The following is an 8,114-nucleotide window of genomic DNA, read 5'->3' as shown; positions in this document are numbered from 1 at the left end:
TGCGTTGTAGTTAGTGGCTCGACTGTTTTCACGGTAGGATGCGTTGTAGTTAGCGGCTCGACTGTTATCACGGAATGTTGCGTTGTAGTTAGCGGCCCGAATCTTATCACGGTATGCTGCGTTGCAGTTAGTGACCCGAATGTTATCACGGTATGTTGCGTTGTAGTTAGCGGCTCGAATGTTATCACGCTATGTTGCGTTGTAGTTAGTTGCCCGACTGTTATCACGGTAGGTAGCGGCGTTGTAGTTAGTAGGCTCTACTGTTATCACGGAATGTTGCGTGTAGTTAGTTAGTGAGATGTTATCACGGAATGTTGCGTTGTAGTTAGTGACCCGAATGTTATCACGGTATGCTGCGTTGTAGTTAGTAGCTCGACTGTTATCACGTTGCGTGTTGCGTGTAGTTAGCGGCTCGAATGTTATCACGGTATGTTGCGTTGTAGTTAGTGGCGTCGAATGTTATCACGGTATGTTGCGTTGTAGTTAGTGGCCCGTTATCACGTTAGCGTTGCGCCGTTATGTTATCACGGTATGTTGCGTTGTAGTTAGTGGCCCGAATGTTATCACGGAATGTTGCGTTGTAGTTAGTAGCCACGAATGTTATCACGGAATGTTGCGTTGTAGTTAGTAGCCCGAATGTTATCACGGTATGCTGCGTTGTATGTAGTTAGTAGCCCGAATGTTATCACGGAATGTTGCGTTGTAGTTAGTGGCTCGACTGTTATCACGGAATGTTGCGTTGTAGTTAGTTAGCCCGAATGTTATCACGGTATGCTGCGTTGCAGTTAGTAGCTCGGCTGTTATCACGGTATGTTGCGTTGTTGAGTTAGTGGCCCGAATGTTATCACGGTATGTTGCGTTGTAGTTAGTGGCTCGACTGTTATCACGGAATGTTGCGTTGTAGTTAGTAGCCCGAATGTATCACGGAATGTTGCGTTGTAGTTAGTGGCCAGATGTTATCACGGAATGTTGCGTTGTAGTTAGTAGCTCGAATTATGTTGCGTTGTCACGGTATGTTGCGTTGTAGTTAGTAGCCCGAATGTTATCACGGAATGTTGCGTTGTAGTTAGTTGCTCGAATGTTATCACGGAATGTTGCGTTGTAGTTAGTAGCCCGAATGTTATCACGGAATGTTGCGTTGTAGTTAGTAGCCTGAATGTTATCAAGGAATGTTGCGTTGTAGTTAGTAGCCCGAATGTTATCACGGTATGTTGTGTTGTAGTTAGTAGCCCGAATGTTATCACTGTATGCTGCGTTGCAGTTAGTAGCTCGGCTGTTATCATGTTGCGTTGTAGTTAGCGGCCCGAATGTTATCACGCGATGTTGCATTTTAGTTAGCGGATCGAATGTTATCACACTATGTTGCGTTGTAGTTAGTGGCCCGAATGTTATCACGGTATGTTGCGTTGTAGTTAGTGGCTCGACTGTTATCACGGAATGTTGCGTTGTAGTTAGTAGCCCGAATGTTATCACGGTATGTTGCGTTGTAGTTAGTGGCCCGAATGTTATCACGGAATGTTGCGTTGTAGTTAGTGGCTCGAATGTTATCACGGAATGTTGCGTTGTAGTTAGTAGCCCGAATGTTATCAAGGAATGTTGCGTTGTAGTTAGTAGCCCGAATGTTATCACGGTATGTTGTGTTGTAGTTAGTAGCCCGAATGTTATCACGGAATGTTGCGTTGTAGTTAGTAGCCCGAATGTTATCACGGTATGTTGCGTTGTAGTTAGTGGCCCGAATGTTATCACGGTATGCTGCGTTGCAGTTAGTAGCTCGGCTGTTATCATGTTGCGTTGTAGTTAGTGGCCCGAATGTCATCACGGTATGCTGCGTTGCAGCTAGTAGCTCGGCTGTTATCACGTTGCGTTGTAGTTAGTGGCCCTAATGTTATCACGGTATGTTGCGTTGTAGTTTGTGGCTCGACTGTTATCACGGAATGTTGCGTTGTAGTTAGTAGCCCGAATGTTATCACGGAATGTTGCGTTGTAGTTAGTAGCCCGAATGTTATCACGGTATGCTGCGTTGCAGTTAGTAGCTCGGCTGTTATCACGTTGCATTGTAGTTAGTTGTACGACGGTGGCCGTGTTGCATTGTTAGTTGTATGACTGTATCCAAAGTAGGTTGCTTGTAGTCAGTTTCAAGCCTGTGATCACGACTGTAGTGATTGAGTGAGTGAGTGAGTATGGTTTTAAACCGTTTTTAGCCGTATTCCAGCAATATGGCGGCGGGGGACATCAGTACTGGGTTTAACACACTGTGCCCATGTTGGGAATCGAACCCGGGTCTTCGGTGTGACAAGCGAAAGCTTTAACCACTAGGCTACCCCATCGCCCCCACATTGTATAATAATTGCTTTGAAGTCAGTTTCACACCTATAGCCACATTGGTTGGATTGAAGCCAGTTCTACTCCTGTAACCACATTGGTTGGATTGAAGTCATAACCATTCCTGTAACCACATTGGTTGGATTGAAGCCAGTTCCACTCCTGTAACCACATTGGTTGGATTGAAGCCAGTTCTACTCCTGTAACCACATTGGTTGGATTGAAGTCATAACCATTCCTGTAACCACATTGGTTGGATTGAAGCCAGTTCCACTCCTGTAACCACATTGGTTGGATTGAAGCCAGTTCTACTCCTGTAACCACATTGGTTGGATTGAAGTCATAACCATTCCTGTAACCACATTGGTTGGATTGAAGTCATAACCACTCCTGTAACCAGTTTGTATTGCGTTTAATAAACCTGGTAAAACTGTACCTCATGTAATCAATAATGACATAAATGGTTACATGACTAGCGTTATACTGACTTTAAAGTGAGCTGTAATACTATCACACTCTCGTACCACGATGAAGCAAGGTGCAAGAATGTGGACAAGCGGAAAACACGTTACCCCGACATTAGTCGCTATACAACATAGATCTACCACCAGTCAATACAACCATTACACCTCACGTCCTGACAGACACTGTTTACAGCCCTCATCAAAGACGATCTATGACAACTGACCCTGCAGGTATCAATAGATAGTGTGTACGTTTACTGTAGGTGTCGCTTGATACGGTAGACGACACACACTCGGCGTCCCTGACCATGCCACGGAGTTGCTACGAAGGCTCACGCCTAAACAACCGCAGACAATACAAAAGAGACTTCCCTTTCAACTCAAAACGAATATACGCCATTCACACTAGACGTCCCCAGCTTTCGATCAATGGCACACGGATACATATTGTCAACTCAACCAATCACAACGTCTGTTACACCTGTACATGGTGACAGTGTTGTTGTATACGTGTGTTTATCCGCCAAGCTGATGCTAGTGCCTGTTGACAGTTGAGAGTCGTGCGTAGCGATCTTACCTGTAGACCGGACCAGATCTGAACTGCATCAAGCACACAGGTGAGTCCAAATCTTCGTGCATGTGTGTAACACGCATGCCGGTTTTTGATGCCACACTCTAAATCGTTGTCCGCCCATTTTTAAAAGTGCATACACGTATGGCTTGGCTGTGAAGGAAATGCATACCATTCATTCATACCATTTCCTAGAGAAAATATGCTTAGTTTTCATTAAACCATTGTTTTATTCCTCACGATAACACCTTCAGTTTTATTAACTTGCAAGGCTATTTCTAATCACAGCGAAAGATCTGCCTCAATTATAGTCACATGGATCTCGTGAGCCACAGGTGTTGAGCTACAGGTGTTACCTCACCTGTGTCGTTTACCTGTATCACGCATTTTCGAGCAAAGCAGTTCAATAATATAACCTGTACGTCCGCATATCAAATTCATACACAAAATATGGAGATATTGTACATTGAATAAACAAAGATATCGGTGTCACAGATATCTAATTTCGACTTACAACCATCCAGGAAACTGAAACAGTCAAGACCTTCTATCAGACCTGTTTCAGTCGCCATTAACGTAATCACATGTGAAGACGTGTGAACGATCACTAACATCTCCAATAACTGTTGATTGCATGGAATGAGCATTGTAAAGAATGGGTTCTCACGTTTACCACACCCCTACAATGAACCAGTTCCAAACAATTCCCATTCAGATGACCCCTCATTCTCAATTAAAACCTTTTCTCTCCAAGTACAACGCGCTAAAAGATGTTGCAACCTAATCCAGTTGTACCGAAAATCGTATTAATTATATAACTGATAAAGATTGTTGCCACTGTATATAAGATAAGATAAGATAAACTTTATTGTCCCGCAAGGGAAATTTGTCTTGCATTCAAAGAGCCAATACAAGCATATAACTACAAATAATTTAACGTATATATATGTATACACAATGCCAATATTTAGACTTGCACAAGATTCTAAGGCAATAATTATTAGGTTAAATATTTTTTCGAGATTATATAAACAAGAACGAGTTGTCCACACAAACTGGCGTCCTTAGATTTGCATAATTCTCTAAGGCAATGGATATTAGATTAAATATATACTTTCTAGATTAAATCAAACAAAGTTGTCCATATAGGAGACTGGCTTCTTTAAACTGTCCACTTAAATATACTTGCCTAGTGAAAGGATAGAATTGCTGTACGCCGATTTATTATTTAGTACAGCCTTGAGGCAAGGCTATGATGTATTCTAAAGGCTTCTTGCTTTGTGGACAGAGGCACAACGCATTCTTCCTTCACTGATCGTTAAATACATTCCGTATACACTATCTATAATACACGCTTCAGTGTTCCGTAACAGGGGCATGGTGCCACGAGGTGGGTTTTGTACTCAACGTGAAATCAAACGACGCGAATTGTCAGAAGGAATGTTTTAAACAAAGTTTCATGGTTTACTGGTTTCCTGTGAGGTCATGTGGGGAGGTTAAAATTTCCCTCATTTGAATGTGGCGTCGGCAAGGTTGATACAGGATACAGACGCTGTCCGTCCGTGCGTGGTCCGCCTGTAGTAGACGCTGTACGGTGTCTGTTACGTGGTATGCGGATCACGTATTACAGGGAGCTTGTGTTTGTTTGGATTTTTATGTCAGTCACATCCCGGTGGTGTAGTTCTCATTGCTTTGATCCCTTTTATTTCTGATCCTTTTAATTCTCTTTCGTGTAACAGTATTTTAATGTCCAATGAGTTTTAATGTCAAATCCTCTTCCGTGTGAGTGGGTGAGTGAGTAAGTTCTCTTTCGTGCAACAATTTGATCTCCTGAGTGCGTATCAACTATTTTGATGTCTAACGAGTGAGTGGTGAGTTCTCTTCCGTGGTATTTTGATGCTAACGAGTTAGTTCTGTTCCGTGTAACACTATTTTATTTTGATGTCTAACGAGTGGGAGTGGGTGAGTGAGTGGTGTAAAGTTCTCTTTTTTGATGTGTAACACTATTTTGATGTCTAACGAGTTGGGTGGGTGAGTGAGTTCCGTGTAACACTATTTTGATGTCTAACAAAGTTCTCTTCCTTCCGTGTAACACTATTTTGATGTTCTATGAGCAGAGTGATGAGCGAGTTCTATGGTACAACATTCTCTTCCTTCCGCGTAACACTATTTGATGTCAAACGAGTGAGTGAGTGAGCTGGTGAAAGAGTTGTGAGTCGCTTCTGTCAATGGTCAAACGCGTGGACATCACATATTGAGATATAAATAAGTGAACTGGTTACAGGTTATATGTATATCAACTGGGTCTCATTTCAGATTCAAAGCATTTTTAGCTAACCATATTGGGATATATTCAGTGCTACTAATTGATTTATCCCATATCAATGCATCAATCTGAAACTCTTTACGTTTAAGAAATAGGTTGTGCAGGATGCACGGCTATGTGTTGTAGTGTTGTAGTCTATGTGTTGTAGTGACTTGTCCATTGTGAGTATTGCCTTATCTTGAAACTCATGTCAAAGGCAATCCAATACCCACCTTTGTTTGTTGTACTTATTCCACCTGCCGAGCCACCGTGCGACTGAAATTGATAACATGGATAGATATTCATTACGTTAGGTGGGGTCCACCTATGGATCAGTGGACGAGACTGAGCAGTCAGTGTCGACTCAAGGGGGCATTTCTCAGGTTTCTTGTGTAATGTTTAATTGATTGAATGCCATATAGTCATTAAATCAATCACTATTGTACACATCCGACAAAACATATAGATGAATCACCATTAATAAAGTAATGATTATACGAAGTATTCCTGAAATTGAGTGAGTGAGTATATTTTTATGCCGCTTTTAGCAATATTCCAGCAATATCTCGGCGGGGGACACCAGAAATTGGTTTCACATAATTTACACATGTGGGAATCGAACCCGGGTCTTCGGCGTGACGTGCAAACGCTTTAACAACAAGGCTATCATACCGCCCCCCGAAATTTAGACTGGGTGCCAGCTCGCCTGTGACTACCGACACATGCAACTGCAAGGCAAGTGTTCAACCAAACAAGCATATGTAATTTTTTTATTGCATCGGACATCAATTTGGTTCATGAAGCGTTAGATTTCGGCGTCCAGAAAAAGTGTCACTGTTCATGATGCCAATGTGTTTGCCATTTCTTTATCTTCAACAACGAGAGTTCAGTTAATACCGACTTTCTCCATGTCAAATACAATGACGATCTGCATGGGGATGGGATACTATAACCACAGGCAGGGTAACAAGTAGTACCAGCTTTAATAGTTTGTAGTATGACGCGGCCGTTGATATAGCCCTTGGGTGAACGTTTCATACACTAAACCACGAAGAGTTCAACAAAGGTAACACTGAAGTGTTTGCTTAAGAATTTAATTTTGTGTTTATGCAACTATTCCGTGGAGAGAGCTATTCCTTTCCTGATGTATGTGTGGATGTATGCATGTGTGCATGCATGCATGCATGTGTGTGTGTGTGCGTGCGTGCGTGCGTGTGTATATGTGTGTATGTGTGTATAAATATGCATGTATATGTATGTATGGATGGATGTATGGATGGATGGATGATGCATGCATGCATGCATGTATGCATGTCTATCTGTCTGTCTGTACATGAGTGCTTAAATATAAATGCTGGAGAATTCAACATGTACAAAGCAGGCCAATAAATGTTGAACTCAAATTTACGCGTCTTTATGACTAATCGACCGCCTCCGTGGTGTAGTGGTAAGAGCGTCCGCCCGGAGAGCGGAAGGTCGCGGGTTCGATCCCCGACCGCGTCATACCAAAAGACGTTAAAATATGGTACTTGTTTGTCCCTGCCTGGCGCTCGGCATTAATGGGTACAACAAGGACTGGTCGGCTCGGAGTCAGTATACTGTGTTTGAGTGGGGTATTCATGCTTCACTGCGGCATGGTATCTCAGTGAGCTAGCACTATAAAACCAGCTTAAGTCTGGGCTAGTACAAGCAGCCGCACATACACATACACACGCATGCACGTCGTCATATGAGCGAAATATTCTCAAGTACGACGTTAAAGCCAATTTCACCTCACCTTTATGACTAATCAGAAGAGAATCCATTCGTGTATGCATGTATCCACTGCAGCAGATCGACAAGGCCAGCATATTGAAATACCACTGCACTGTGTCAGTGCAAATACATAATGATTACATTTTCCGAGACGCATGGACGACACTGAATGTAGGGTCTAATGAATAGGAAACTCCACAGGTGACGCATTGAGCGTTTGAGTTCCTTCTTTACCCTACGACCTACTCCTTTCAATACGGGCTAAAGTGCGGGCTAAGTATACAGAAAGTGTACCGTCACGGGGTCACGCCTGAGTAGGGGACGACCTCGGGGTCAAACAGCGTGTCTGTTGCCAATAGCAACAACTGTACGAAACAGTACACGGTAAACAGTAGATTGGGTGTTCTGTAAGACTGTGTAATATTGATCTATTCGCGTGATCATTATTCAGGCACTAATATGGCGTAACGCGTTCAGGTAACCTACTATAACCTTTGATGCCCATTTTATGAATTAGCAATCTATTTCATGCCCTGTATGAAGAGAAATGTTGAAATATCAAACATACAACTGGCCACATGTGTGACTGCGTACAGTATCCTACTCTTGCAGCTGTTTCCACCAACAGAGGTCTCGCGTGAGCGATGTATTGGTTAGATACTACAATTGGTGCACATGTTTGTAGGTAACTTCACAA

General features: G+C 42.7%; 1 protein-coding gene across 1 annotated transcript in view; it reads left to right on the top strand.

Annotated features, from left to right (window-relative positions):
* Positions 1-3,267: 3,267 nt before the first annotated feature.
* LOC124259033 (protein-glutamine gamma-glutamyltransferase K-like) overlaps positions 3,268-8,114 on the top strand; it is a 43,398-nt gene continuing 38,551 nt past the window's right edge. Inside the window, exon 1 of the mRNA XM_046693113.1 lies at positions 3,268-3,403. The gene's annotated coding sequence lies outside the window, so the exon portion shown is untranslated. The remainder of the gene's footprint in view (positions 3,404-8,114) is intronic.

The sequence above is a fragment of the Haliotis rubra genome, unplaced genomic scaffold (genome assembly GCF_003918875.1).
Source record: "Haliotis rubra isolate DU_JTF1 unplaced genomic scaffold, ASM391887v1 Scf708, whole genome shotgun sequence".
NCBI classification, from domain to species: Eukaryota; Metazoa; Mollusca; class Gastropoda; order Lepetellida; family Haliotidae; genus Haliotis; species Haliotis rubra.
Note: the sequence above shows the minus strand (reverse complement) of the source record. Positions and strands in the feature narration are given on the sequence as shown.